Genomic DNA, 26,205 nt, shown 5'->3' on the forward strand with positions numbered 1-26,205 from the left:
GCCATATAGCTACATTAAGAATGTTTCATAATTTACAACAGTCACCATCAAATAAAGTTCAAGTCCACTTGATGTAACTTCTGCAATACTTCTTTGTACTTAGCACATGTAGGCTATATTTTTATGAGTAATTACCTAATATCTGTATCCTTCACTGTGTCTTAAATTCCATGAGGAGAGTGACCAAGTCCACTTGCTTACCACTATATTCCCAACACTTAGCAAACCGTTCAACAAATGTGAGCTGAGACACTAAACCATACAACCCTTTAGCACTGGCATTGACAATTTCTAATTCAGCAAGATCTACATTATCAAGCACAAATAATCACCCACAAATAATACTACCATTAATTACTACTTATTCTCACAGACAGAACTAGATGCATTCATTTTATCACCATCTAAATGTAGCTGGAGGCATCTTATTATATGTGAAAGGTCACTGTATGGCCAGCAGCCGCAGCTGTCGCAGCCAGGCATATGCAGGTTCCCATTAGATTCGGGCAGATGGTAAAAAAAACTGCGGAGCCAAAAACTGGTGGGCCATTCCTTTATTCTAGCCTCGCACCCAGCAGGCGAGTAAAAACAGGGCTCCAAAACCCACTCCTTCAGCGCTCACAAGCTACTGACACATCTGGGTTTTCCTAGAATCAAAGGCCCCCACCAGCTCAGTCACCTCTGGGTCCCCATCTGCCAACATGGCTTCTTACTCTGCAAAACTGGCTTCTCTCTCCGTCCCATCCATCTTGGCTTCCTCTTCCTCCTCCTGCCTCCTTCTGAAAAAAACTACCTGGGCCTACAAAAACCCCTCCTCCAGCAATATTAGGATAACAAAGCCCCTTCCCAAGCTGGAAGGTAATTAGCGGTTTCACCTGGGCAGCACCATTTTTAACAAAGTGAGCAAACATAAAAATCACATTTTACAGCCCTGGCCAGTTGGCTCAGTGGTAGAGCGTCCGCCTGGCATGCAGGAGTCCCAGGTTCGATTCCTGGCCAGGGCACACAGAAGCGCCCATCTGCTTCTCCACCCCTCTCTCTCTCCTTCATCTCTGTCTCTCTCTTCCCCTCCCACAGCCAAGGCTCCATTCGAGCAAAGTTGGCCCGGGCGCTGAGGATGGCTCCATGGCCTCTGCCTCAGGCGCTGGAATGGCTCTGGTCACAACAGAGCGACACCCCAGATGGGCAGAGCATCGCCCCCTGGTGGGCATGCTGAGTGGATCCCGGTCGGGCGCATGCGGGAGTCTATCTGACTGCCTCCCCGTTTCCAACTTCAGAAAAATATAAAATTAAAAAAAATCACATTTTACAAACTTATTTGTCCAACAGTCATGACTCATTCTAAGAAAAAGAGTTCTGCCTAGAGCCCTGCTAAGGGGTTTGGAAGCTATGCTTTAAGATATGGGCAACTATATTCTTCAACTGACTGGACTCTACAAGAGTATTTAACACAAGGACAGCCAAATCTACGAACTGGAAGAATTAAACTGGTTTAATCATTAGACTGGCAATTTTTACTGGGTAGAAGCATCTAATTGCTACCCTGCATTGGCTTCTATGCCAAACTTTAATTCAGACTTGGTTTGTGCAAGGTAATTATAAATATATAAACCAAATAAATTTAAAATAAAATGACTAATATTCTTAAATATACTGGCACCAGTGAGCCTAACATCTTTTAAGAACTCAATCCAGCCAGACCAGGTGATGGAACAGTGGATAGAGCGTCAACTTGGAACATAGAGGACCCAGGTTCAAATCCCCAAGGTCACTGGCTTAAGTGCAGGCTCATCCAGCTTGAGCGTAGGCTCACCAACTTGAGTGCAGGGTCGCTGGCCTGAGCGTGGGATCATAGACATGACCCCATGGTCACTGGCTTGAGCCCAAAGGTCACTGGCTTGAAGCCCAAGGTCGCTGGCTTGAGTCCAAGGTCACTGGCTTGAACAAGCCTCCACTCCCCCCCCCCCCCCATCAAGGCACATATGAGAAAGCAATCAATGAACAACTATGGTGCCACAATGAAAACTGATGCTTCTCATCTCTCTCCCTTCCTGTCTATCTGTCCCTATCAGTCCCTCTCTCTGCCTCTGTCTCTCTCGCCAAAAAAATAAGTAAAAAGAACTTAATCCGTATTAACTAAGTAAGAAAATATATTGTCAAGACGTTTCCCTCTGGAAGTAGGAGGCACACAGCACATTTGCAGTTAATTCTGAAACAGGAATAGCAGGTTTACTAAAACACACAAACATCCTCAATATCCTATTTGAAGTGCAGTAACCCAAGCAAACACAGGTGGTATTCCCTTGATGAGTGGAAATAAATGTCACTAAGTATAAAGTTCTGGATTTATTCATTTCCAATGAAGAATGAAAAGGACATAATCTCACAACTCAATCTATTAATCAGCAAGGGGAAATCCACTTAATTGTAAAATCCTAGCAGTTCCAGAAGCAAAGGAATAACAGTAAACACTCGGGAGAAGAAAGAGAGATTTCCACACAGGACTAAGGGGCTAGTAATAGATATCTTTACTACCAATGTTAGAGACACCTTGAATATTTTTAATAATCATTTTATACAAATGAAAGTCGTCACTCTGCAGTGACAGCTTTTCAGTGGGATTAGGAAATGCGAGGTAAAGCCAGTACTGTAATCTGTTGTTTAAGATCTAAATCAATTAAAACCATATTTTAAAGACATGTATCAATTAAAATATTTAGTGACATTTCTCTCATTTCTCCAAAGTTCCACATGAATAAACTAATTTATTAGAAGAAGTATTAGTTAAAAGTACATTTCCTTCTATTTATTTATTTCAGTGGGCCTTTCCCTAATTGTCATATATATTTTCAAGACTTCCTCGGATTTGTCAATGGTCTTGAGACATTTGCTTATGGTTTGAAAAGCCAACACTAGAAAAACTGAATAGAATCTAAAGATTGTGAATGATAAATTAGAAGCCTAGTTCCATGATAAACTAGAAGCCTAGTTTAGACTGCTACTGAGTAAATCTGGGGCTAATAGAAGTGGTAATGGGAGCTGTGTCACTATTTTTAAATATCACAAGAGGCATATTATTAGCTACCCACTATTATAAGAAAAGGAGTCAGTCTGATAATAATAACCTAGGATTTTAAAATATTTGTAGATATTTAGGATTAAGACTGTTGAGGAAAGAAAAGACATACAAAGATAACAGTGTATAACTTCTAGATCTCTTATTCTCCATAGTTTCTGAAAAGGAACCACAGGGTTACCCATATCATCTGACACACAAGTTTCCACTGTAGAAAAGATAAGTAGCAATAGCTCAGTTTCCTGACTGGAGCAAGCCCTATAACTTTTATCTATTTAGTGGCCTTGTCTGTCACTATTATCTCTTTATCAACCTGTTTTTCAAGGAGACATTCCAATGAGACCCTACAGTAAAGAGTATTCTTTGCAAACTGCCCAAGACCACACTCTGCATCCTCATCATCTCTTAAGTAATTTTACTCTTCGCAAACAGTGTTCAAACAGAGTAAGGCTGCTTAAGAGTTGATTAATTCCCTCTTGTATCTCTATCCAGCATATATAGACACCATACCCGGGACCATAAGTCTACTAGATTAATTAGCATTGACAGCCTGAATCACTGTCGAGAGAGATTGTAGCTTACATTCCCAAAATTAGGTGTATAATATCCTAGACTGTATACATTGTTGTTCAGTTGATCTTAGTACTATAAAGGAATGCTTTGTTTCCCCTGCTCAATTTACTTTTTCAATGTTCTAATGTCTCTTTGTCCCATGCTGTTTCTAAACTTTGCATGCAAGAGCTAAATTTAATACAAATTCCTTCACATTGTTCAGAGTAAATGCCTACTAGATGCAAAGTTACCTCTCCCAGGAACAACAGGTGATAACAAAATTTCAGTCATCTGCAAAGTAGATGAGAATAGTTTGTGAATTTTAAGGACCCTTGTCAAATTCTGAAAATGCAACCTGAAAACTGCTATCTACTCCACTGAAGCTTGAAAACTGTGCATATGTTTTGATTCAACAATACCACTTCTAAGAATTAATCTTGAAATTGTCAACAATCTTTATTGAAGTCTTTGCACAAAATTGAAATCAATCAAAATATCTAAAAAGGATCTCTTTAGAGTAAATGATTATAATAAAAAAATGAATATTTATTGATATGGAAAATGTTTCCCTATTTCACAAATGAATGAGATGAATATATAAAAATAAATGATGAAATGAATATATAAACATGAGAGCGCACATGCTCACAGGTATATAGAACACTGGGAACAATTCTCTTTTTCATTTTCTGTTGCACGAGGTTTTAGAACTGTTTCTATATATTTCTGCATTGCTGATTCCAAATCTGAAATCCGTTTTTTGGTGCATGCTCTAATTTTTAATGCAACTTTAATTTCTTTTTGTTACAGTTAATGGCATGCATTGGTTTTTAAACTGGAGTTAAAGGGCAACAACTCTTGGATTGAACATACGCACAAGGCAATTAATGTTTTACAAACATCACTTTTACATAATTCTAGTTTTTAAATGTAAAAAATTATTATCTAATAAAAACACCCTGTTGTTTTAAGATTGAATCATGGCTTCCTTGAATAGGCATACATGTAAGAATAGTCCTGACACCTTCTGTTATATATGTGGCTGTTACACACTTCAACGTCCAAAGGTACAATATTTCATCATTTGTGACACGTGCATATATTGCCTATTTTCAAGTTCCCCTTGGCAATCAAGACAAGAATCGGGCTCCTCATATTGTGTGTCATAAATGTGAAGAAATGCTTCGTGACTGGACAAAAAGAAAACACAAAGGAATGCCTTTTGGTATTCCCATGGTTTGGCATGAACCTAAGGACCACAGCAGTGACTGTTATTTCTGTCTGATCCATACAAAGGGCATTGGCAAGAAAAAACGGCATATGATTGCATATCCTAATATTCCTTCAGTAATACGACCTATCCACACTCTGAGACACTCCCGGTTCCAGTTTTCAATGGTTTTATTTCTTCTAAGACAAAGAAAGTGAACATGGTGATCAAGTATTTTGTTAAGATGCATGAGGAAATGGTTGTAGAATCTGAAGGGTCTTCTTCTGATGCCAAGCAGTCATTAACCCCTCAGCAGTTTAGCCAACCCAAATTGAATGACTTAGTAAGAATGACATAAAAATTGTCCTCGATTTCTGAAGTATGAGGAGCATAACTGGATCATTTGTGTGGATCTTAAAATGGTAAATTTCCTGCTAGGACAACAGAGAGGTTTCACGAAGTATCCTTGCTTTTGTGTTTGTGGGACAGCCAAGCTCGGGAGAAACACTGGACACAGAAGGAGTGGCTGAAACGTGAAGCTCTGGAAGTAGGGATGCAAAATATCGTGAATGAACCTGTAGTTAATTGAGACAGGATCATTTTTCCCCCACTTCACATCAAACTTGGCTTAATGAAGCAGTTTGTTCAGGCTTTGAATAGAGAAAGTGAATGCTTTCAACATATTATTTCTGCTTTCCCTGACTTGTCTTTTGAGAAGATAAAAGCAGGTGTATTTAATGGACCTCAAATTCGAACCCTCATACGTGACAAAGAATTTGCCAGGAAAATGAATAAGGAGGAGAAAGCAGCATGGCAGTCTTTTGTGGCAGTTACAAAGAACTTCCTTGGCAACAAAAAAGCAGAAAACTGTGAACTTCTGGTTCAAAGGATGCTGTTGGCTTTCCACGACATGGATGTAACATGAGCATTAAGATTCACTTCCTGGCCCTGGCCGGTTGGCTCAGCGGTAGAGCGTCGGCCTAGCGTGCAGAGGACCCGGGTTCGATTCCCGGCCAGGGCACACAGGAGAAGCGCCCATTTGCTTCTCCACCGCTCCGCCGTGCTTTCCTCTCTGTCTCTCTCTTCCCCTCCCGCAGCTAAGGCTCCATTGGAGCAAAGATGGCCCGGGTGCTGGGGATGGCTCTGTGGCCTCTGCCTCAGGCGCTAGAGTGGCTCTGGTCGCAACATGGCGACGCCCCGGAGGGGCAGAGCATCGCCCCCTGGTGGGCAGAGCGTCGCCCCATAGTGGGCGTGCCAGGAGGATCCTAGTCGGGCGCATGCGGGAGTCTGTCTGACTGTCTCTCCCTGTTTCCAGCTTCAGAAAAATGAAAAAAAAAAAACAAAAACAAAAACAAACAAAAAAAAAGATTCACTTCCTGAAGTCACCTTGATAAGTTTCCCGAAAATCTTGGAGCTGTTAGTGATGGCAGGCTACTGCTGGAGCATCAAATGAGACTATCCTCAACAAGTACACAAACGCAAGAGCTACAAACGCAAATTTTTGCCTGAATAGAATTTAAGTTTTGCGCAAATTTTATGATTAAAATAAGTGTTTTAATATGTTCTATTTTGAAATTGTAGACAAATTCTGATGCAATCATGTCTTTTAGTGTATTAGTTATTTACTGCATTATATAAATTATTATATTTTCACAAAGATGATGCCCAAGACATTCTACTTCATTATGTTAAACTAAATGTAAAAAATTTTACAATAAGATGAAAACTTAAAATCTTGAATTGCAAAAAAAAAAAAAAATCTGTAGCTTACAGAGAAAAACTAATGTCAAATTTGAGATCAACAAACTCAAATTAGGTAAGAACAAGTGTTTTTGTGGATGCAACAAAAATTTTGTGTGCCCCCCCCCCCCCGTGTAATCACTTACATTAGAATCATCATATAAGTGGTTTTGTTTTTCTTTTTTTGATTCGCTTATTCTTTAAGTTATCTTCATTGAATATGTGTCAATTTGCAATGAAAAGAAACCATAATTTTTTCTTAACTCAGGGAAGAAGGCCAAATTGTTTGAAATAAGCCAATTACTGAAGGCTTACTCCTCTCCAGGAGTTTGCAAGGAGTTTTCAAATTATTCTACTATTGCTATAAAGAAATTTATTAAAAAGTGAATCAGCAAGGGTTAAACTAATGGGGCTGTAGCTGTTCACAATCACTATAATTTGGTTTTGTAAATAGCTTGTCTAAAACATAAAATATAATAATTTAAAAATGTACCTGAACTATTAAATAATTGCAAACAGATCAAGATCTTTATTTATAGATAAGAAACTTAAAGCTGTACTTTGACCAAGTGTTTTAGAAACTAAAATACTATTCTGGAACTTACAGTTTTAAATAGGAACATGGAAAAGCATAGTGCAAACTCAAAGTTTTAAAGTTCAAGTAAAACATCACAATTAATTTGTGCCTTAAGTCATTAGGTATGGCTCTTGAAATAAAGGAAAATATTTAATTAAGGTGAATAAAATTGAAAAGCACTTCTAGTTGCACACTTAACTTCCTAAGTGTTTGTATTAAGAAAGGAGAAAAATGTTATTGCATAATCATCCATATGTGTTACACATGTTAAAAAAAAGAGGAGGGGGCTGACTGGATATTCAACTACCAGCAACAGTCTAGTATTTTGAAAAGACTGTCTCCTTTCATAATCATTCAGATTTCTCCTATGTTTATATACATCAGCAGTTCTCAACCTGTGGGTCGTGAAAATTTTCCCATGGCTTTAGGCGACCCCTGTGTTTTGGTCATTCGACCCCCGCCGGGGTGGCGACCCACAGGTTGAGAACCGCTGATATACATGCAATAAGTGAATACATACTCAATAAATATTAACAGTGGCAATTCAGATTTGATAGGGAAATATTTTTTAATGGAACCTCCATATTCTAGTATTTTTTACAATTTAAACACCATGTTTCATTATTCCTAAAATTGTTTCACAATGCAACCATTTTGTTTTTAAAATCATCTATACTGAAAAACTTAACTTACAAATCTAGAAAGAAAACAACCTACCACTAAAAGTAATAATTAAGAATCAATCTCCAGAAAACCCAAAAATATTAATAAAAATGTGAAATACATAAAGGCAAATATTAGAACCTTATCCATTTTTAAAGGGACACTAAAACACACCTATCAATATATAATTTAACATACTTTACAGTTTGCTCAAAGTTGATACGAAAAAGAAATCCTAAATCTTTAGAAAGCGTCATGTGGCATTTTTTAATTTTATTATCACTTTGGTGACTCTCTGTGCCAGAGCAGATCACCTCCAACATTAGTACTCTGACCTTATGGAAAAGTGACAGATCAAGTTTATGGTGAGAAAAAAATTATTTTATGGGTTACCAAAAGGGAATTCTTATGACACTAAAAGCCACATAATAATATTTATTTGATAACCAACTATTTTACAAACAAATTATAGACAAGATTTCTGGAAAAATATCAAAGTGAATTTGCAGTAAAATACAATAAAAAAGAAGACTGAGCTCATGCTAAATAAACATATACAATCTCTCTGCAAACTTTAAATATATATATATAATGATTTTTTAAATCAGGTCTTCTTTAAAATTTTCCACATCCCAAGATTTACCTTTACATTGGGACTGATTGACTCTCCTCCCAACATTTATCAAAGTCATTTATTAGATCCCAGCTTTCTGAACAAGTATTTCCCATGCCTGTTTCTAGTTTTCTACTGTTTTATAGGCAAATATATCCTGTACAGAAAACAAGCATTATTTCCTTGTAAAATCATCCTCCAAAATTAGAATATTCAAAATATTCCATTCTCACAAATGAAAATAAGTTGCTTGCTGAAATGACACTCTTCCATTTCACTGCCTTAAAAATTAAGCTGGCATGGATAATAAAAGTGTTTTCATATTGGATATGCTTGGCATTCAAATATTTTTAAAACAAATACTAATCCGTAATTAGATTTCATAGCACAACCTATAGAAAATAGAAGTTTTTATTTTTCTGAAAGCAACATAATTTAATATTATTCATAAAAGTTATAAAAACACCATCACTTGTATAAACCTATAAACAACCCTGCAGATGAATGTTTATTATCCTTTTTAGTCTGATTTTTACCATTCGTTCATTTAGTAAATAGTTCTTGTGCCTACTATGTCCACCATCGCTGCAGGGGCTTTCAGATAAATTAGACAACAACAAAAATGTTCCTGTTATCATAGAATGGCTTTCTAAATGGAGTAAAGAGACAATCATCCAGTGATTCTACATCTGATGATGGCAGGTGCTATAAAGAAAAATAACACAGGCTAGTAGAGGTAAGGGTCACTGAGAACTGGGATTGAGGAAGGGTAGTATTTAAATAGGGGGTGTCAGAGAACACCGACGAGAGGACCTGACACAGAAACCAGAGGAGGAGACGGGGCGGGGGGGGGGGGGGGGGGGGGGGAGATGCAGATCTGGACCAGAAGCCCTACAGGGAGGAGGCCCAGCGAGATTCTGAAATGAAGTACGCTTGGCATGTGCAGGGAGTAGGAAGGTCTGACTGCAAAGCATGAACACATTTGCTTTATTCAACACATATTTATTGAATGATTATACTGTAAAAATTATGTTGAGTGTTTTGCGATACTAAGATGACCCAAATATAGTTTCTGGACTCGGGCCTGGACAAAATTACAATACAGAGCGATAACTCTTATTAAACATTTGAGTTGGGTCTCAAAGAGAAACCAATAGTGAGTTCTACTTCAGAAAGAGGAACCAAGAGTCCAGAATGGACAGAGAGCCAAAATCCCAACTACAAAGGGGAGCTGAAATGTATAGACTCTTGGCTCATTCAACAATCATTCAACCCTTTTCTCTTTTTGCTTTCTTCTAGAATTCAGGCTAAAATACTTCATTTCCCAGGTGTGGGGAAGGGAGGGACGTTCCACAGTCTTCCAAAATGATGTAGGTGGAAAGAACGTTCAAAAGTGGAACGTGACTTCTGTTGGGAGTCAAGACACTGCTATATAACAGTGAACAAATCAACAACCCAAGGGCGTTTAGCTGACCCACCCCAGGCCTCTGCTGTCAGGCGCTCCTTCCAATCCCTACAGCACTCAGCCTTCCTCACCATCTTCAACCTCAACTACGCTTAACGTTTGACGTCTTCCCTTCTTCCTCTGAAACTTACAGATATCTAAGTGTCAGACCTCTACTCAAGAACATAGGATTATTTCTGCAGAAGAAAGAGAAATACTTAACAAAAAACAAGACCTCTTACGATTTGGTTCCATGTCCTTATTTTGCCTCAGTTCTCACCATACATCATTACTCTATACAATGGACCCTTGCCATTTTTTCAAACAGTCCTACGTATTCCCACCTCCAACCAGCTAGTGCTGTTTTTTCTTCCTGGAATCCTTTCAACTTTACCACCTGTCAAATTCCTATATCTAGTTCAAGACTCCATTCAAATTCCATCTCATCCATGAAGTCTCACATTAAATGTTCACCCAAATTCAGCCAATCAGAAGTAATTACTACTTCCTCTATAGTTTACCAAATTTGTCTTATACCTTAATTAAGGCAGTGACCACAATCACATCTATACTATAGTTATATAGTATATATATATGTATCTTTCCAACCAGATTTCAATTTTGTGGCAGCAAAATTTGTGCACAATTCTTGTTTATATCTATATTCATAACCAGCACGGTACCTTGCACACAAAATGCATTCAATTAATGTATTCTGAATTTTCATCAATATGAAGAAAGGGGGGGGGTATTCCTGAATTGAAAATTAAAACACCATCAAAAAGTAAATTCTGTCTGACCTGTGATGGTGCAGTGGATCAAGTGTCGAACTGAAATGCTGAGGTTGCTGGTTCGAAACTCCAGCCTTGCCGGGTCAAAACACATACGAGAAGCAACTACTACGAATTGATGCTTTCTGCTCCCCCCACCTTTTCTCTCTCTTTCTCTTCTAAAATCAATAAATAAAATCTTTTTTTAAAAAGTGAATTGCCCAAGTATTACTGTTGTATTCACCTATTCAACTTTGCGTTCTAAATCACCCTGATCATTCAGTGAGAAGATAAAGACAACAAAAAGTAAACTAGGAGTGCCTATGAGGCAACTAAAACAACTAAAGAGGAATGGGGAAAGGCAAAGCATAAAGCTACGTTTATGAAGCAAGCATTTCCAAGTGATACTAAAACAATTCATTTAACAAACACTAAGTGCCAGGTATTACACTGATCACTGAGAACACAAAGGTAAAAACAGTGAGAACGGACTGAATTTTTACATGCAATACTTTTAAGTGCAAAGTGTTGGCCTGTAAATTATTACTTCCTAAAGTCTGACCAAAAGAACAGCTTAAGGGCCAAAAGGGACTGACTTCTGATACCCAACTGAGTCCAAATCTAGGAAACTACTTTGCCGAAGTTGTGATTCTGTAGGAACTTTCCCCTACAACTGCTTCTGAATGTTAAAAGGGTTCCTTTATTTTCAGTGTCAATAAACTGCTCAGATAGAAAATGTGAGTTCCAGATAACTGAATACATTCCCTGCTCTGAGATAAGTTCTACCCATGCACAGGTTGTTTTAGTAATTAAGGTGCCAACAACTCTGCCATGATGAATGAAAAGGGAGGAATTGATTAAAATGCTGCTATATAGGGGATGTTGTATGGGTTATAGTGGATCGTTGTTTGCTTTGTCCTCTGAGGTCAAAATGACAGAAACAGAATAGAAATATAATAAAAGGAGTTTGGCTAGACACTGGAGGAGTTGTGAGACACTGATTCACATTATCAACTTACACTCTGACCCATTACTGCAGATTTTAAGAGAAAAGGTAGCATGCTTTCTTCTAAGACATTAGGGCAAAGTAAGCAGATGGAAAGATGAATTCTTAGGGTTTCTTTCTGAGATGTTTTGTATTCTACATAATCATTTGCATGTACGCTGAAAAAATATGAAACTGTCATTCTAAGAAGTAAAAGAAATAATATAACCAAAATGTCATCTAAGATAAAATTTGATTTACTGTACCCTTAGCCATGAGGCTTTCAAAGATCTAATGACTTCTTCTTATTAAATCAACATCAATAATATAAATTATCAAATGACCTGTTTGCCTTATGAATAAATTCAAATTGTTTATTTCTTCAAAAATATGTGAGTACTATAATATACTTGTTTAAACAACTGTCTATGTATAAGGTTAAAAAAATTATATTTTTATTTACTCATGGAATAACATAGTCTAACAAAAGCATGGGTACTATCATTTTGAGGATTTTCCTATAACCCTTGTAATTGAATATTTTCTACTTAAAGCAACTTTGACATCTTTACATTGATGGTCCCTTAAACAATGCCAAGCTCTATAAAATTTAGTCCATAGCCCCTCACTACTTAAAAATATTACTGTATCTTTTATATGTATAAATAATTTATGCCAATAATATTAACAAATATATTTCTTAATATTCATTCAAACATTCATTCATCCAGCAAGTATTTACTGAGGTTCTGTATCATCTAGGCATTGTGTTAAGTATAAAGACACAAAGATGACATAATTACAGTTTCTGTCCTCAGACACAGAAACACAGCATTACAATACAAAACATGTATTGGGTATCAAAAGGGAACTGACAGCCAAGTTACTATATAAACCAAGTATCTAGAAAGTTCAAAGGTCCAAGTGTCTAACTGTGTAAAGTAATTGAGAAATTATGGCAGATACCTTCAGGATAGCTCACTCACCACTTATTCCAATTCTCCTTCTTGCCTTCCTCCAAAACAGAGGCTGGAAAGCTAAAATGATTTTATCTCATCCTAGAGGAAATTAGGTGACACACTTCTGGCCAATGAGAGGTAGTAGAAGTCCCCATGAGCAGGCATCCTTTGTAGAGCAAAAGACAAAGCTCCCATGAACAGAAGGTTTCTGAGCTCCCTCACTTTACTTCCTGCTTCAAAGTAAATACAATTTCTACAGGTACAAAATTAAAGAAGAAGCAAAAGTTATATGCTAAGAATGGTGTAGAAGAAAGATGTACCTGGATATTTGATGGCATCAGTTACCTGTAAACTAATGGCCTCCACATTTCTTCTGACATGAGATAATAAAATCTGTACTCATTTAAGACATAGTAAGATTTTCTACTACTTGGAACCAGAGGCATTTTTACCATTAAAAGAAAGCTATAGAGAAGAGGAGCTATTTGGGTTACCCAATCTATGACTCTTCCTTCCTTGATTTAAGCTATAATCTAGTCCTTTCTAGCTAAAAGGAATAAAAACAATTTTGAGTTTGCATGTCCAAATTATTCTACAATTTTCATTAATCTAGATTACTTTAATAAACATGTTCTAATTTCTCTTTGGAAATCTATCCCTTGCATAGTCATTACAAGATTTTTATTTCTCTTCCTAACTGAAACCTTCAACTCTTCAAACCAATAAAATAACATTTTTATAGCATAGCATAGATAATTCATACATGTAACAAATACATACAAATAAATAACTGAAGTTAGGAAGAAAGGCATAAGGAAATAGATTAGAGACTAAAAAGGAAGAAGGAACTAGCTTATTTGGAAATATAAACTATGTTTTTCAGTTTTGTGAGCACTTTATAAAGTTGCTTTATAATAAAGGAAAAATAACAATATAATAGTATATTCTTAATGAGAAAAGACTCCCCCAACTTGAAATTAGCAATTGTTTATGAAAAATGTTCAAAGTTGAAAAATAGATATTCTACAAATATTCTGTGTCTAACTCACCACTAATAGTATATTATTATACAATTCCATGTATCTCTAGTAAAATCCCTAAAGTAATCATTTTTCTCTATGTAAGTTTCTGCTGGACATATTTTAAGTGTATAGGATTATTGGGATAGTTTCTGCAGTACAGTGCTAAAAAGATTCATTAATTTCAATCACCATCAACTCCATATGCCACATATACATTTTCTGCCTTTCTTGTTCAACTATATCTCACTGTGGCCATTCAGAGGAAAATTACACATTCCAATAACATTTGAGTTCCTCTCAGTTACCCTTCCAGTGGATCAGGGTAATGACAGAGTAAAGAAGCATGTTCTTCACAGGCACTCTCTCTCTCTTTTTTTTCCCCCTCATTTTTCATTTGGTAGAAATTCAGCTACAAATCTCTTGGGCCAAAAAGCAATGGATAATGTCTACTGCTCTCACAGTGTCTTATTCTGGAGAGAAGGGCAGTGAGAGTCAGAAAAAATAGCTCTCATTCTCAGCTTTTAGAGAATCAGCACATGGAATAAGCAATTTCTTTTCTTATTTTCCTAAAATAGAATTACGGAACCATAATAGGTGGGAGGTGTGGGGGGGCAATTAGAAAATGTTCAACCATCTATAAGTATAGGTAGCGGCAAAAGATATGAAATTATCAAAGTCCTAGCCCTAAATTCTCACTGAACTCAGTAAAAATAAAAAATATCCTATATAGTCAGAAAACCTGGTTTTTTTATATTCCTTGGCACTGTTCATAGGTAGAGACTTTCTCTGTAAACTAGACAAAAGCTACATTCTCTTACTCATATATGGACAGAATGGGAGAAATAAGGATAATAAGTATAGTTAGATAACATAAATGTTTTCGTTTTAAAACCTGTAGTCACAGACAATCTACAACAAACAATCCATAGGAACTCAAAGGAATATTCATAGAATGACAAGTCTGCTTTGTTTATATCATCTCAACTTCAACTTTATCGCCTTTAAAACAAATATTTCTAGGGCCCTTACATGATACGAAGTTCTTTTTCTCAGGCCCATTTTTATTTGGTTATCTTTTTAGGTGCACTAAAGATTGAGTTTACAATAAACTGAACAGACAGCATACAAAAGCTTTTAGAACTATACCATATGGTCCAGGGAAGGGAACAATCTGGACGATCCCCATTTCAATCTGCAAGCTTGTCCACCTCTCTCACACATTATACCACTGTAATAAAATATCAAGATGAAAATGTAAAAGTGAAAATAGTCTGTCTTTAGCATTACCAGGCAACCACACTTCCGAAAATTTACTGATAAACTTAATAAACATTTACTTTAATTTATATTCTGAAAACTTGGTATGCAACACCAGGCCTACAAACCTAGGCCACTGTTCACTAAAAACAATATTTCAGCAGGGATGTGTGTGGGTATTCAACTTATGCTTCAGAAATTTGGAAGAAAAAAAATAAAATACTTTTACAAGGGGCATATTGGCAGGGGCTGGTGTAACAGATGACACATTCTTGGAAATCAAATAAAAGCAACAGGGAAATACCCATTGTTGCCTGATGAAGGCCTAATCACATGGACACAGCTGGAACCAATGTAGATCATTCATTAATAAAATTGTATTGTAGTAGCCACTTTTTGATGCATTTCAATTGCTGCTGTAGCCAAAGCTCGGAATTTCTTTGTTTGGTGTAAGATTGTTTTACTGGAAAATATAAGAAGATTTAGGATGGGGGGGACCTGCTCTCATGCTAAAAATGAGACTAGCTCAAAAGCTAAATGTCTCTTTACCTTGCAAACAACTTACATTATCAGCAGCTTAAAATATGCAGTGTGAACCTGAAAGGGAGGAATTCATATGGTACTATGGATAAAAAGTGAGCAGTGTGAGATGCCACAGAAAACATATGAAATACTTGTGAAAGTATTCTACAGAATGTTAATATAAGATGTCGGACAGGGGAAATTAATATGTACCAAAAATGGGGGGAATCAAACAACTGAATTAACACATACCCTTTTATGCAATATTCTCTATGGAATTTTAACACTAAAGTATGTACGTACCATATGCTGGAGGGGGATTACTAATATTTTTTACCACATAAACTTAGAAATCACTGTTACTATGTTACTAATATTTGATATCAAAAGAGGTATTCAAATACCTAGCCAGGAGTCATGTTTCAAATATGTATTGATATTCAAATGAAATAAAATTATAGTTATAATTATAAACATAGTATTTAATATAAGAAAATAAAATCCAGTCAATACAATAAATTTAGTATTTATCCAACTTTGCTGTCATCTCTTAATTTATTTTTCCATGTTTCTACAAATATAATGATTAAGTTACTATATCATAATTCCTACAAACTGTATAATATCAAACTATAATGATATAATAGCTTTGAAATGTGTTCTGAATTAAACAAAACTGTGGAATTTATTAGATAAAAAAAAATGAAAAAATAAAAATAAAATGAAAAACTCAACAGCATTTACCAAAAACCTGCTCAGATGTTACAGGTCTTAAATACGTAATTTCTACTATGTCTCTGTGTATAGTTAGAATAAACAAATAAATAGAACAATTCATGTTGCAATTCCTAAGTCCCTGAAAGATACATTCCTACCACAGAAAAGATAAAGGGCTTAATTGCAAATAAAAATTATACCACTGGGGGAAATATATTTAAAGTCAATAAATTGTATTTATTCTACATATGTAGAATGAAAGAGTTTTGGGTCTGTGTTATCTTTAACCACCAGTTCTAATATTACCAGACCTGGGTACAGAGGATTCAGGACAGGCAGTCATGCACTTAACAGGGCAAAGAGAAAAAGAAACTGTCTCACTGGCATTCCTTCTCAAAAATGTCGTAATTCTGAAACTTAAAATGTTGACCTAAAGATTTAATTGATGTAACATAAAAGTATCTCACCCGGATTCATTTCAGCTGCCCTACAGAAAAAGCCACAGAAATGCAAGTTAAAAAACAGCATTAGTGAATGGAGAGGCATAGTATTTATTACAGGTACACTAATATAAAGCAGTTTGAGTGTTTGTTTGTTTTGTTAAAGTAATTAGCAATATGTTGCAGAATCTGCCTTTAGAATGAGAGAAAATAACAGGTGAATTTTTTAATGCCATACTTCTGATATACCTGTTTTACAAATCCTTTTAATGATTTTAAAGCACTTTCTAAATTAGAAATAAATCTCTGGAAAAAATAACTGTTAAGTTGCACAAGTTTCTCTTCATGTACTATATAAATAAAGTATTTCCCAGTATATATGACATATAAAAATGTTTTACATTAGTAATTCTAACATGAAGTATTGTTTATTTTCTTTTCGGTCACATTTGTTGCACTGTTACTAAAATACATGAACTTTTCCTCCCCAAGTAATTTCTTATTGCCAAAAATCATTGACAATTTTTAAAACCTAAATCAGTTAAAATAATATCAATCTCCTCTCAAGAAAACATATTCTGCCTATTTAATTATTCTTCTCTTAATTGCAAAATACTAATTTTAAAATAGAACATATAAAAATAAATCATTTGTTTTTGCTTACTACAACAGAAAACATTTACATTTTGAGGAATATTTTATGAAATTTCACAGAATGCTTGCTCATAGTGAAAATATAGTCTCCTGCTCAATTGTCACTTAAAAAACATAATGCTACATTTACACATACCTTATAATAACAGGTCACTAACTATAATTTAGAGAGTATTGGGAAAGCTAAAAACAGTTCTATGTTTTATCTTGCACTTTGATTTCAAAAAAATTTTAGTGCACATACTTATAGGTATTTAACAGAAGTTCATCTGGTTATATAGCAACATTTATCAGACATTCTAATGATGAGTATTCAATTTGTAAAAGATATGAACTGACACTGAATTTCAGACAAAACGGAAGAAAATGGCAGCTGTTTTTGTCTCAACAAGAAATATCCTGCCATAAAAATCTACACAATACAAGCAACTCTCATTCGAGAGTTTCTGTTTAAATATTCAGCTGTGAAACAAGACAAGAAGACTCCAACCAATCAAAATTACTATGTCAGAATGACCAAAGTTAGCAATATTCAGAAGGGTTTTCTGAAAAGTATGGCAAAAATGCAACTGTGAAAGAACTCTCTAAGAGAGCTGGAAAAGGCAAAATTCACACCAGCTCCTATAGGGAACAATGCCATTCATTAAATGTAGAAGTTGTGAGGAGAATAATGTTTCTATTTAAGAAAAAGATATTTTGGTGTTCTCATGATGAAAGATGAAGAGAGGGAGAAGAAATGGTGTAAGTAGGGAAGACGAAGCCTGTCGGCCTTGCTTTGACGATGCTGGAGGGTGGACCTCTGCCTTGTGGAAACCACCGCCAGAACCAAGCTTCACAAAACATTTTGGCTGCCATCCTAGAACAGTGCCAGGCTGTTTTTATTTTTGTGCTAGACTCACTCAATTGAGACAGTGTGGGATTGTCACTTTGATGCACATAGAGAACAAAGAATAATATAGTATGGGGAGGGGGATTGTTTTTGCCACTTTAAAGTCAGGTTAGCATTTCATTTTCTTTGACAGGTCTTGAAAAGACACAAGAAACAAAAGTTATGCAGAAGAATGGATCAATAGCCTAAAAGAAATTAGCGTGAGTACAATATTGTCAACAGTTTAAAAGCCATGTAAAAAATTAACATTTTTAACCCCCCCCAAAATAACCCAGACTTAAAAGGGATCTGAGTCATATACATACCTGTTTAAGGAGCTAAAAAACAAAAAATACATGATTCATAATCACATAATCTTATTTAAATTCTAATAGTATAAAGGAAGGCCAAATAATCTGGCACATACACACAAAAAAAACTAATATAAGTATTATCATTTTTAGGTCACTATTCAGAGACAACTATGTCAGCTGCTATTCTGACCTTGAATTCTCCAAAATTAAATAATCTGATTAAATTGTTATAACATTAGAATCTGAATATTTTATGCCTTTATAGGGAAAGAGGTGATAAGTGAACAAAAATGTTTAAAGGATTAAACCACAAATCATCTACAAAATCGCCACAGACACAAACAGGAAAACCGTCTCTTCTACCCTATTCAATTCTGTACTAGAAGCAAAACTAACACAAATGAGAAAGCCAAGTGTGTGTGCTATTGCAACTTCAACTAAACGTACTACCTGAATCCAGTGACTAAGATACCATAAGCCATTAGCTCCTAGAGGAATGACCTTTTTCTCCCTAATGCACAAGATAAGTAAGGGTAGCGGTTCATTTTCTACAAATCAAATGAAAAGAAAGAATGAACTATGACAAGCCCCAAACCCTTGCTGGCATATTTTATACTAATCTCAGCATCATCTAGAAGCAGTATGCTTCTCTCCCTGCCAATCGGGGTGGGGGGGGGGGGGGTGAAACTAATAACACAGTGTTGATGAAAAGCACCAAAGGTCTACAAGTCCCTTCCTCCTGCACATCTCCACTGAATCAGCCGCTAAAAGAAGACCAACAGCTGTTACGGAAACAGCAAGAATGAAAGCACTTGCCTCAGATGTTCCACATGGAGGCATGGAGCACTTACCACCTGAGCCTGTCTAATTTCTGATAAAATGGCCCCCTGCCCAGTTTTGTTCATGGCCACGGATTCTGAGAGCAACTCACATCAGTGTTGGAAAAGGCGATGGGGGAGGGAGAATGTGGGGAAGAAACCAAGTGAGAACAGGGGCCAAACTTCAAACAATATACATGCTTCTGTTAGTATGCAAATAACTGCCCCTGCACACTTTAAGACAAAACCTGTGGTCAAGATTTCAGGTACATTGATTTGCTCTGGGTAGCAAGGATGAGTTTGCTGTACAATCAAAGAATACATTATTTTGCTCCTCACTGTTTTCCTTTTACACTTCTTTTCTTTCCTCTAGGATATACTGCTGATGCTATTACCACGTGGGACACTGATAGTTGTAGGCAAGGCATTCATGTTCTGCCAAAGTGGTGCAGAGAATGATGTCTGGCTGGCTTTAGTTCAACAAGGAATGTAAGGCAAAACCAGGAAGCAAAAAGAATGAAAGGTATAGAATAAACTAGCCGATAGCCTGTTTTCTCTGTTTATTAGTGATGCAGATGAAATGGGGGAAATCTAGAAAAAGCAGCCAAGCCGACAGAATTACAAAGAAAGATTAAAGGACTTAAATGTGTGTAACTTGGCTGACAACCAAGGAACAATATGAGAGCTGTCCACAACTCTCCAAAGTACATACATAAAAAGACAAGCAGGGAAATTTTATCTACAATAGAAGTGTGAATATATGAAATAATAATGAGGTAAAATAAAAATAAAGAAATCCGAATTCAAGCAGAACAGGAAGTAATCTGGTAAAACTTAAGAAAGGCAGCTTCCTTCTCTTGAGAAGTATTTATCATCTTACTGACCGACACGGCAGTCAAGGGGAGACGATAGGAAGTAACCACACGCTGCTGGAGGACTGAGATGAAAGAGAAATAAAAGTGAAGTACCATTTGCTTACCTGATGATCCAAATAGACTGACGCCTCCCCTTACGTATGTCCAATCAGGCGAATGCAGAATTACCTGCGTGATCACAAAGGGCATAATTAGGTTGTTGTCTTCAAAACAAACCCAGCCTAAGTCTGAATCCCAAACTGGACAAGTTTACTTGCATGATCCAGCAGTCTGATGGTTCTCGGATAGGCCAAGATGGGAGACGTGTCTCCAAAGACAGAAATGTTCTGAGTCTTAACTAGTAAGAGCTTTTCTCAAGGATGTCCCAAATCAATTATAATGTAAAAAAAGAATACTTCAGATTAGAAGTCCTTAACCATCATACATGGATGGCCTTCAGGAGGTTATACACTCCTAAATGTTATGTGTAAATTTTGTGGGTTTATGTAAGTGGATCTCTCTCTGTAGAGAAGGTTAATAGGTTGTCAGATTTGCAAAATGGTCCATAATCCAAAAAACTGTCAAGATCCTTTGCTGAGGACAGTCTAAAATCTCAGAGGCAGGCTGGAATGCATACAGATTATCAGTCCAGGGTAGGGGTTTTTTTACCCCAGGGAAACAATGGAGGTACACAGACACTTGTAGATCTGGGGTAAAGACCGTAAAAACACTACTTTCTGGAGAGCATTACATCAGCTATAAACTGTTACTTAACTTACACCACCCTGCGTTCTCAGCAAGCCATGCACAGTGAAGAGAAAAAGATATGACTGTATACCCAAGGGTGGATATTGTGACTTTCCTGTTCTGTAAAGTCAGAATTCCTAGTTATATGGATCCTGACAAGGTCAAAACTAACGGAGTAACTCATCCAGAAAGGATCCTTTATGACAAGCAAAAAGGAGGAGCCCACACAACAAAGGGAAATGTGGCTCCCAAAGAGCTGACACAGCACAAAAACCACAGGGTGGCCCAAGACGTTTTGTAAAAGAGTTATTTTAAACAGTAATCAAGACTCAGAATAACCTGTACCAGAAAGAAACCAGGCCAGAGAACCTTCTAGGCACCAACTGATTAAGACAGTATAACTAGTGTTCACAGCAACAGAATCTTGAGTGTCACCAAAAAAAAAGGAAAAGCTGAAGAGAGAAAGGTGATGAAGACACAAATCAAGTGGAGGTGGAGAGGGGGATCTCTTGAGATGGCCTGTTTGAAATAATGATCATGTATAGTATATTCTCTCAAAAAATAACCTCCTGAGCATCTACCAGGCACTGTGGTCAGTGCTGGGAATTCAGCAGAGAACAAGACAAAGTTTGCCATGTTGAAGCTTAGTTTGGGATAGGAGAGGAAGAATGCAGAGAGATGAGTAAATCAACAATATCATTTAAATTGTGATACATAATATAGAAAAAGTAAACAAGATGATGTGACCAAGGCATAGGAGAATAGCCTACATCTACCCTGTACATCACAGTGACAGTCACTCCAATTCTCAAAGTCAGTCAGGATCTTAGAGAAGTGAGGCTGAGAAAGAGCACAGGAGAGCTGGGCAGACCTCTTCATTTCGAAGATGAGGACAGGAGACCTATCCTGGGAGACAAAGTAACACAGCCTCTATCTCCAAACATCAAAATACATACAACCTAGACCTGGCTTGTTGACTCAGTGGTAAAGCATCGGCTAGTGTGTAGATGTCTCGGGTTCAGTTCCCAGTCAGAGTACACAGGAGAAACAACCATCTGCTTCTCCACCCTTCTCCCTCCCCCCAGCTCTCTCTCTCTATCTCTCATCCCCTGCCACAGCAGTGAGGATGGCTCCAGGCACTGAGCATGGCTCTCTGGAGCCTCTATATCAGGTGCTAAAAATAGCTCGGCTGCAAGCATCGCCCCAGATGGGCAGAACATCAGCCCCAAACAGAGGTTGCTGGGTGGATCCTGGTCTGGGTGCATACAGGAGTCTATTACCCTTCCCCTCACTTGCAAAAGAAGAAAAAAATAATACACACACCTATACTGAGTTAGGATTTTATGATACATGCTCTGCCTTTAGAAGAGAATCCTGAGAATAACAGAACAGCATCGCTGAATCTTTTAAAAACACTAGCTGAGAATACCACACACTTAGTACCCTTAATATTTAACACAGAACCACAGTCAATCCAAGTTTTGCCAAGTTTCATTCTATTAAAAGAATTGTGTTTTTTTGCTTCACAGACAAAGCTGACCAATATCTGCTGTCAAACAAAGGTGGGGGGAGAGAGGGAGGCATGGTAACCAGCCTCCAAGAGGGCCCTCAAATCTTCATCTGGTGGAATTGACACCTTTGGGTAGTCCCCTTCCTCACTGTATCAGAGTTGGTCTGAATGAAAAACAGAATGCAGTTGAAGTGATGGTGTCTCACTTCTGAGGCTAGGTCCTAAAAGACACTGCACCTACCTCTGTTCTTTTCTTTCAAATAACATAACTCGCACTGGGAGAAGCCAGCTGTTATATCATGAGAATACACAAACAGCCCTATGAACTGGTCCATGTGGCTTTTTGCCAAATAGCTAGAATCAATTTAACAGCTTTATACATGAGCCATTTTAAAGTGGCTCATCCAGGCTGCTCAAATATCCAGATGAGTATTGCCCTGGGTAACATCTTGATTGCACCTCATGAGAAAGGTCAAGAGCCAAAACCACCCAGTCTGTACTCTAACCCCTTTCTAGCATGCACTCTAACTTCCTGTAGTTCTGAGCCTTGAAAGGTAAAAACTACATTTCCCAAATGCACTTGCATCAGGTCTGCTATAGGGGACCCAGATTCCAGACAAATCTACACAAGACTTGAAAAGAAGTGAACAAACCGAGGTGGTAACCACATATACAATGAGATCAGATCTTGTGAAAACATTCTGTTCTTCTGACAACACATAGATATTCTACCAATGATCCCTAGTATCATACATTCTAAACAGCTAGTGACAGTGGATTTTTCTATTAGAACATTATAATTGAGTGTTTCTCTTGACTTGTGTTGTTCTTACCTTATTAACAGTCAGGTTTGGTTTCTTGGTACTTCTAGAAATTAAGCAGTGTGTGACATTTCCCTTTTTGCTGTCTACAACTTAAACTGGTTGCTGCTTGAAACTAAGAGCCCACTCTATCACACACAGATTCTATCTCATACACTCTCACCTCTATTTCATAACTGACCCTCGCCTACTGCATTACTAGTTCCTCTGCATGTACACTCAATCCTGTGTATGCCTTTTCTAAACACTGACTTCCTCAGTTTTCTCCTTCTCCTCAAACTTCAACCTTTCCCTCTCCACTGGCTCCTTCTCCTTCATCAATAACACACTTGCTTTCAACTCTACCAGCTATACCTGTCAAGCTCTATAAAACCACTGTCTTCACTGCAACTTTCGTTCAATGCTCAGACTACCACAACTTGGCTTCCTTAGTCATCACTCTATGGAAACAGCCATTGCTAAGGTTTGCAACAACCAAATAATTGACTATTTTCATTCCTCACACTGCTAGACTGTGGCATCAGGCACTCCTACCCACAAGCCTTTCTGAAATTCCCTCCCTTGGTATCAGGGCACATCCACCTTGCATCTCTCCTCTGGCTTAAGGGTTTTCTCTATTTTACCACTCACTCCTTTTCTAGGAATTCCCTAGAGTTTGAGCCTTAGGGATATTATGATTTCATTCTGTCCCTGACATCAAGATTTCAATTATCCATACAGTCACTGATTATTCACAAATCCAAACCTTTCCCCACCTCTCTTTTCACACCACAAAATTGTAATTTCCATCTGTCTTTGAGATGCATCTAGCTTTATCAACTGTTACAAAATATTTTTTTTAAACCCTAACTTAGAAGGACAAATTCAAAAGTAGTTTATAAATATGCTGTCCAATACTATAACCGCCAGTCACAGCCAACTTACTGGGCACTTGAAATGTGACTAGTCCAAATTGAAATGTCCTATAAGTTTAATATACCCAATAGATTTTAAAGACAATGCAAAATAAAAAAGTAAAATATATCAATAAATTTATATTGATTACATGTTGAAATAATTTTGATATATTGAGTTAAATAAAATATATTAGCAAAATTAACTGAACTTCTTTCCTTCTACTTGTTTAATGTGGCCACTAGAAAATTTAAATTTATTGCATCATGATTCTATTGAACAGTGCTGCTCTATAGACACAAAAATAATAACATAATATATATACATTATTCTAAACTAACAAGAAAAGGTAAAAAAGAGAACTGATTCATTTTTTTTTCTCAAGTTACCTTCACATTTAGTCTTGGAATCAAGACATTTAAGATTCCCTAAATCTCAAAATCATTCAAAAATACTAAATTATATCCAATAAATCAAAATAATCACAACTATATAACAGAAATACAAATAGCTAACATTTGATATATGCTATGCAATGCAACTATATCACATAATTTAAACATAACATCCCTGAAGTAGATAATGTTACTTACCACTTTACAAAGCTAAGAAACCAAAGGCAAAAAGTTATGTAACTTGTCCAAATCATGTACTTGAGCCTTAAACCCAGGCAAGCTAGCTCTAGTTCCCATACTCTCAATCACTACCTTTTACTGACTAAAAAAAGTAAAATTTAAAGGAACAAAACAGTCTCAGGTAGTTCCCAGTATTTTTGAATATATACACTCACCTAAGATCAGAAAAGATCAAATTAAGTAAAACCAAGTATGAATACAATATAAGAGCTCACAGAAAATGGGAATTTAGAAGCAAAACTAGGTAGAGTATAAAGATAAAATAATGAAAAAAAGCACCAGTCCAACATGTCCAAATAAGAATTCCTCAAGAACAATAAAACATTACTATGTGAACATGAAAAGTCCATGGCATGTCCATTAAGCCACAGAGGAAAGTCAGGCCTTTACTCATAACCATGGAAACTTCCAAAGATATGTATGTAATTCTGCCTCACAGAGTTGCAGCAGGAGGTAGGGGATGTTAGTTTTTTAACTACTTCAATGTTTCAAAAAAAATTACAGAAGTACCTCATATCTGAATAAGGGTATACATCCTATATTTTCAAATGTACTTTGGCATTTTTTAGAAACTTCAAAATACAATGCCCATAAGGTAAAGATATATAAATCAATATATGAGCAAAAATAAATATATTGATTACATATGTGTACATAGTTCTAGAAGGATACACAAAAAACAGTAACATTGGTTACATGTGTATTAAAAAAGTGAGTATTAAGAGACTAGAATATATATATGAGGAAGATTAGATAGCCCTTGAACTTTCTGAATTTGAACCAAGTGAATATAGTAACTATACAAGTTTTTAAAAATAATCTTAAAGTCCAAAAACAAAAATAAAGTGATAGTGAATAGGAAAAGGTACATAAACCTATTTATTTATACCTATGTGCCTGCGTAGAGAGAGTCCTTGATGGTAAAGGGATTAAGGCAGTGGTTCTCAAACTTCTTGAAGTCGGGACACATTTAAAATCCTACAAATAACTATAGGCGCACTATATATATACAAATTTCTGAGAAATGTGTTATAACAATTAAGTCAAATATTTAAGAAAAATATATAAAGTCCAAGCATGCTTTTATGGTAATTAAACAAAATAAATACGACAAAATTAAATTTATTCTTGATATTAAAAAACATTTTTATGTTACATTTTTTGTTATGCATTTTAGAATTTGTAAAAAAGAGGGGTTAAAAAAATAAAACGACAAAAAAGTAATCTTTTTTTATATATAGATACATTCAGTAAGATTTAGTAAATTTGGGAGGTCCCAGTGCAAATGTGTTAAGTTTTTTCATTCCTGTGTTTATGAGAAATGTGAGCCTGATATGTCCTAGCGATTTCTTCAATATTTGGGCATATATGTGAAAGGCAAATTCTTATTTCCTCGTCAATACATTGAAGAATTCCTCTTTTTTTTTTTTTTTTTTTGTATTTTTCTGAAGCTAGAAACGGGGAGAGACAGTCAGACAGACTCCCGCATGCGCCCGACGGGGATCCACCCGGCACGCCCACCAGGGGGCAAATGCTCTGTCCC

General features: G+C 36.5%; 1 protein-coding gene across 10 annotated transcripts in view; it reads right to left on the reverse strand.

The window, feature by feature from the left end:
- GTDC1 (glycosyltransferase like domain containing 1) overlaps positions 1-26,205 on the reverse strand; it is a 432,630-nt gene that overhangs the window by 304,167 nt on the left and 102,258 nt on the right. For 8 of the 10 annotated variants that reach the window (XM_066345235.1, XM_066345231.1, XM_066345226.1 and 5 more), the window contains exon 2: positions 20,181-20,244. The gene's annotated coding sequence lies outside the window, so the exon portion shown is untranslated. Of the gene's footprint in view, positions 1-3,879; positions 3,920-16,574; positions 16,595-20,180; positions 20,245-26,205 lie in introns of all 10 variants that reach the window. The other 2 variants (XM_066345228.1, XM_066345227.1) reach the window with 2 other exon arrangements.

The sequence above is a fragment of the Saccopteryx leptura genome, chromosome 7, assembly GCF_036850995.1.
Source record: "Saccopteryx leptura isolate mSacLep1 chromosome 7, mSacLep1_pri_phased_curated, whole genome shotgun sequence".
In the NCBI taxonomy this organism is placed as follows: Eukaryota; Metazoa; Chordata; class Mammalia; order Chiroptera; family Emballonuridae; genus Saccopteryx; species Saccopteryx leptura.